The sequence below is a fragment of the Euphorbia lathyris genome, chromosome 6, assembly GCF_963576675.1.
Source record: "Euphorbia lathyris chromosome 6, ddEupLath1.1, whole genome shotgun sequence".
In the NCBI taxonomy this organism is placed as follows: domain Eukaryota; kingdom Viridiplantae; phylum Streptophyta; class Magnoliopsida; order Malpighiales; family Euphorbiaceae; genus Euphorbia; species Euphorbia lathyris.
Genome location: NC_088915.1, coordinates 90526249 through 90533427, shown reverse-complemented (window position 1 = coordinate 90533427; position 7179 = coordinate 90526249).

Below are 7179 nucleotides of genomic sequence, written 5' to 3'. Positions count from 1 at the left end.
GAGTTTTAAACTTTTTAGAGGGACCAAATTGAAATATATCCACGTAAATTATAAAAAATTTAAAAAAATTATAATGTTAAAGAAAAGAAATGATAAGGGAAAAAGGTCCAACCGGCTCCTTACAAAAATGGGAAAATTACACAGAAATTCATGTTTTAAAAACTATTTACAACTATGCCAAGTCATAATTTTGGATCATGTCAAACTAGTAAATTTAGTACTTTTAATATATTTTAAAGATTGGAATTTCTAAATTAGAAGTCTATAATATATTTTCTAGTATTTATGATTTATGAATTGGAGTCTAGATGTTTTTAATTAAGGTGTAAAATCATAATATATAGAGAATAATGACATATTAAGAATTAAGTTTGGTGATATCACTTAGTTGTAATTTTATATTTAATTATGATATTCATGTATTTAACCCTACAAAAATATCAGTAATATAACACTATTAGGCTCTTAGGCCTCGTTTGGTAAGATGTAATGGGCTTCGTAATGGAATGACCATTACATTCAAAGCCCATTACCATGTTTGGTTGCATGTTGCAAATTTATTGTAATGGAATGAGAAAAGCATTAGTTAAATTTTGTTCAACAACTCTTGTAATCCCCATTACATAGAAAAATGATTTGAATTCTCATTATATCCAAAACATGTAATTGTTATTCCTATTTTTAAAGCTCAATCTAACCTCTCATTTATCAAATCTCACATCTTATCAGACACAAAAAGAGAAAAACATGAAAATTTAAAAACGGATAAAAAATGCAAAAAATGAAAAATTAACAGGAAACCGAAAAAAAAACAAAAACAGGTGAAAATGGAAACTAAAAAACGAAAAACTACTCATTAATTTATTGATTTCAGTTAATATAATTTTGTATTTGATTTCGATTTAAAGTTTTTTTCATTTTTCGTGTTTTATGCTTTTCACGTTTTTCTCATTTTTCCATTTTTCCATGTTGTTCGTTTATTATAATTATGTAAATAAAATTTTATAATTACATTTAATTAGGAAAACATAAGTGTTGTAATGGTCATTACATTCTATCATTTTGTTTTTATTTATCAACCAAACATTGTAATAGAATCATCATTCCATTACATTACATTACAAATTTGATTACATTATATTGCATTACGGTATACCAGGGAAAAGGTCTTATAGGTTCGGTTGTATTTTGTACTGGGTCCTTGTTTTAAACTGACTTCTTTGATAGTCTAATTGGAATTTCAACTCTTGTGGATTCCTTCTTGGCGATGAGCTTCTCCATACTTCATCACTAAAATGTTTTTGGTCATAAGCTAGTCTTGCTTGACATGTATTGGGAGGCTGGGATGCCAATCAGATGATGCGCCCAGGGACGGATCTACGGTGGGGGCAATAGGGGCACTTGCCCCAATGAGATCTAGAAATCTATAAAACTTCATGAGTGGCTCGGTGATTCTTGTTTTCCTACTCCGATGATAACGAGCCTACACACGGTTTGAGTTCGCTTGCGTAATCTATTGTATCCTGGGAGACGATCGTCAATAGCGACGACATCTGTCTTAAGGAAACTACTAATACAGGCATCAGATTTATCTAATTCTATTCTTTTCATTTTAGTTCTACTGTTTATATTATTTTTCTGTGTTCGTTTTGATTTTTGGTTAATCACACCTAACATTCTCAAGACAAACGTAATTATTTATCTAACAAAAAACGCTCCCATCGATAGTATCGATTCGCCTAAAAATATCAATATAGTTGCAATATCCGAATTCTCATTTGTGCTAGCCTCCAACCTTTACTTAAACAAATTACTTATTTAATTTAACTAATGCAAATCATTCAACTCCGTAACAAAATTTGTTTTTGTTTTTTTATTATATACTTTATTTTCTTTATGGGTTGTCAATTTTTACTAATTTGTTCTTTTTTTACTTTGCCTACTTATTCAGACTAATCTTTCATTTTTCAACATTTTTTTTTGTTTTTTAAACCATATGCCTAACACTTTTTATACAAGTTTTCCATTATGTGTCATATGCCATTATTAATTTATAGAATTCTTCTGATAATTAATAATTCTTTTAATTAATAATTTAAGTGGATTGTTAAATACTGCTCTTTTCAACATTTTTATCATTTTCATACTTTCAATCAAAAATTGAAATTCTTTCTCTGATTTCTTCCAAAATCACAAATCCGAACAACAATCATGACTGACAGACACGGCAAAGAAAAATGACTAGTGATCCAGTTGGTATTTTTTTTTTTGGCTAAATTTGAATCGAAAACACGAGTTCTGTCTCCGGATTTGGAGATAGAACTCATTGAATATGGCTTGGGCGAGTGAAACATCCGCCTGCCCCAAGGGCGGGCGGATGAACATCCCGCTTGTCCTTGGGACAGGCGGGTGAAAAACCCGCATGGCCTTAGGGCGGGGGGGATAAACACCCGCATGCCCTTAGGAATCCGTGATGTGTTCATGGGCCTAATTCGAGTGCGAATGCAAGGAGAAATAAATGTCGGAAGTTAGAGTACGTGTCTGCCGTACCAACATCACTTCAATTGACCATTCAGGGCATCAAACGGATGAGTGTTTTCACGAGGTTGAATGTTCCAGAAACTAGACATCCCGAGGAATCCGTGATGAGCTCGTGGGTCTAATTCGGGTCCGTATGTAAGGAGAAATAAAGCTTAGAAGCAAGGTCCATGCCTAGAATATGTGAAATTATTAGTTAAATTGGTTGCTATCCCAACTCTTACTCTAACCAATTTAACTATCCACTTACCTAATAACTAAATAAACTAAAATTAAGGGTTACTGGAGGGAATTTAGGAGTTATTTATAACTAAATCTACCCTTTTGAATTATAAATAGAGCTATCTCCCTCCTTATTTCAACACACAACACAACAACATAAGCTTCTCTTATCACTCTCTATAGTCTTCCCTTTCTTGCCTTATTTTTTCGAGTTTTTTCCAATGTTATTAGAACCGGACCGGTCATCAAACCGGATTGATGACTGGATCACGGGTCACTTGGTCGGATCGGATGGCTCGGATTGATCGAACCGGATGACGTAATAAATAAATAAATAATATTTATATATATTAAGTATTATAATTAATTTAAAATTATTTTTATACATTATATATATCTAAAATAAATTATAAACAACTTTTGGTTTGTTATTTTTTTGTTAATTTGAGTCTTAAATATATAACGAATAAATTAAGTACAGAATAAATTGAAATATATCAACGTATTCTATGTCATAAGATCTTTTTAAAAATATATTATAAATTCAAAACGGACAAATGATGAATGAAAAATTGACGTGGACGACGCGAATGCTGAACCGTAATAAGCTTCCATTACTTGGCGACTTTTTGCTATTTACATTTTTTTCTCATAAAATTCTTTTTGCTCATTAACAGCACAGAAAAAAGGGTCGAATATCATAATTAAGTACAAAATTACAACTAAGTCATATTACCAAACTTAATTCTTAAAATGTCATTATTCTCTATATATTATGATTTTACACTATAATTTCAGAAATCTGGACTCTAATTCATAAATTATACACCGTAGAAAATATATTCTAAATTTCTAATTTATAAATTTTAATGCTTAAAATATATTAAAAATACTTATTTTACTAGTTTCATATAATTCAAAATTATGACTTGACATAGTTATAAATAGTTTTTAAAAGATGAATTTCTGTGTAATTTTGCCCAGAAAAAACTCACACAATAAATTCTTTCAATGGAAAAAACTCATCCCTCCTAAAAACAATACAAAATCTCATTTCAAAACAGCCCAGCAAAAAATTATACCGCCTATAAACAGACCCAACCCGCCTAAAAATAAAATCAGCCCGCCAAATTTTTCCTTCAGTTGTTAGAGACCCGGGGTCACACCGGTTCCTGGCCGGACCACCGGGTCCCGGTCCAACCCCGGGTCTCCCCGGTTTTTTGAACATTAAAATACTCGGCCTGGTTTGGACCGGGTTCCTCGCCGGTTCCCAGTTTGACCGGTCGGACCGGCCGGTCCGATCCGAGCCTGATAACATTGGTTTTTTCAGCTTAAAGTGAGCAAGTTCTAGCTTTCTTTCTTTAGTTTGTCTATTTCAAAGTCTGTTTTCCAATGTTCATCGTTCGAAGTTCATAATTTTCGGTTTTTGTTCTTCTTTTGCACATTCTGCCCAGATTTCATTGTGGCCTTGTTTCGGTATTGTAGAGTCTGCTTTAGTTCAAATTTTTGTTCAATCCGTGTCTGAAAACTCATTTTATACACGTTTTGGTGTCTCGAATTTCCGCTTCAGCTTTCAAATTTCTGTTTTTATTATTTAGTATTTTTGATACCAAGGTAATTTAATCTCGAATCATCTCTTTTGCTTGACAATCGTTTAGTTTCTCATCCAATTCCAATTCAAAATCATTCGTCAATCCCAATTCTAAACCTAAAATTTTCCAAACATTCAATTCGACCACAACCACAGTCATAATCAAATCATTATTGAAAGTTCATACTAAAAACGTTCATATATTCGATCACTCATTCAAGTCTCACTCACGCTCGTGGAATCTAATCAAAACATGTCAAGCTAGCCATTTATTGACTTCGAGTTTGTCATTTCAATTTCATTTCAATTCGGTTAATTCATTGTCGCATTCCAATTGTTGTATCGTTCGTATTTTATTTTATGATTAACATCTACAATTGATTCACTATTTTTTTTTGTGATAGACATAAATTGAATTGTAATCATTTTCATTTCATCATTTCCTTAATAAAGTTATTCCTATCAATAAAATTAACTTTTCGTTAAAATCTTTGTGTCAATATTCTCACTTTATTTTTGGTAGCTATTATCATTCTAGTAAAGCTTCTATAGCGGCACTAGAACCCAAGAGAGAGATTTTCTCAGTCCTTGTGTCACTCGCCATTCGTTTCATTTAAAAGTCAAGTTATTCGTGCATTTATTACATAATCATCTAAATTAATTGGAAATTGCTTCCCTGACACACCGCACTCAAATCCACACTTGATAAGATTGAGATTGGCAATACTACGAAAATATCGCTAACAATATACTAAGGGTATTTTAGAAAAATCTAATTTGTTAGGAGGTGGTATAATGATTCTAAATATGTAGATGATCAGGAATATTCACATGGACCTTAATAACCAAGTGAATTTGGTCATTCACTGTTAGATGTGGGCTTATTAAATCTAAGCCACATGATGCTTCGAATCTCCACCTTAGGATTCTAATAAGCCTAGATCTAATGGTGAATGACCAAATATTGCATGGTCATTAAGGTGCATGTGATCAAAACCGTGTAAATGATACTATCAATTGAGTCAGTTTTCAATGTTGTAGTTTACCCGGTTAAAAAAAGAAAGTGTTAGGTATATAATATATTGTGGTTATATTTGTTTTCATGGCTTAAAAGTTTGCAAAATCGTACATTGAGGTTTATTCTGTTAGTAAACATATACCAAATTGACTAACGGTGTTAAAAGTTAAAAGAAAAAGAGTTAATTTGGTTCTTATATTTATTTTATAAATTAACCCCCTTATTATCTAATTATCACAAACAAACCCCAAAATAAAAAATAAAAATCAATTATATCATCTTCTTCATCTCTTTAATTTCTTATTTTTCTTCTTCTTTCTCTCTTAATTTTTCCCTCTCTAAAATCAATTGAACCACCAAACAAACACCTCATTACCGTTCAAGAGATTAACTATGGTTGTTAACTCGAGGAAAAATCCTTGATCGGAGCACTTCCCTGTGAGGTGCCGTTGGGATCGGCCGGGGACACTCCGATGCCAAAGTCAGTAAGAGGGATCAAGGAAACCAACGGAATTGATAAGAATGGTGAGAATGTGTGTGTGTACCTTGATAACCTAGGGGATCAGGCTATATATAGCTGGGAAGTTGTAACCTTCAGGTAACTAGAAAGTCTCCATTAATGCCTCATTAATGGCGGTTACGGGTTATTCTGAACCTGGCGGATTAGCTAATTAATAACTCATTAATGATCTTTTATGGCCGAGTCAGCGGCCAGCCGTTATAGAGGCGAAGGGAGAGATTCGCCCTATAGGTCCGCCAGTGGATCTCTCTAAGCTGATCTGGGGAGATCCGCCAACCAGCTTCCTTTTGGAGACCACTACGCGGCGTACTTTGAGGTGAATATCCCTTTTGGTCCTCAAGATAATATCTCAATGTTATCAGAAGCCCCCCCAAAATGTCCTTAAAGTCCTTTAGGGCTTTTGAACTTCCGCGCGCCGTCATAAACACTTGCATTAATGAGCACATTGTTCAATGCCATTGGATGATTGACACGTGTAGTGGGCACACTGTCCCAGGAAGGAGAAAACTTCTTTCTTCTTCTTACGCTTTCTCTTTCTTCCTCATTTCCCCATTTTTCTCCTACGCTCGAAGCTTTTCTGGGATTTCTTCTGGGTTTTGCACCAAGCTTCCGATTTCTCATGTAAGTTTTTCTTTTCACTTTAACTTTTCCTGGATGTTTAGAAGTTCATCTTCATCCTCTAGATCAACTTCAGAACTTTTTAATTCCTCTCCTCCTCCAGAAATTGAAGTAGATTTTAGCTGGACTACCTCGTCATCGGAGAACTTCCATTCTTCTGAGGACACGGTTAATTCCGATTTAGCTGATTTTGATAACTCGGCGCGTAATCATTACTAGACTCGTTCCACTAGGAATCCCTCTCTTTTTACTTCTATCTCCGGTGCTGCTCCGGCCGGTGACCCTAGGTGGTTCCGGGGATCAATGGCTTCTTCTTCGATTCCTCCCAAGAAAAAGAATCCCCGAGCGGAGTCCACTCCGTCTCGCATGAATGCCGCGGATCTAGCGAATCTGGCGGATCGATTTCCCTGGATCAAAAATTATGAGACCCAGCTCGCCGCATCTCATCAACGTCCTTCCTGTCCGCCTAGCGGCTTCCTTACAGTGTATAGTAGTCATGTGGAGAGAGGGTTCTGACTTCCTCTTCCAAAGATGATGGCGGACATCCTCTCTTACTTTGACATCACAGTCAGCCAGCTACATCCTAACTGCTGGTTGGACATTGCTTTAGACTGCTACCTTGCCTCGAATTTTGGAGTTGTATACACGGGCCGTATCTTTAGAGCTTTTCAC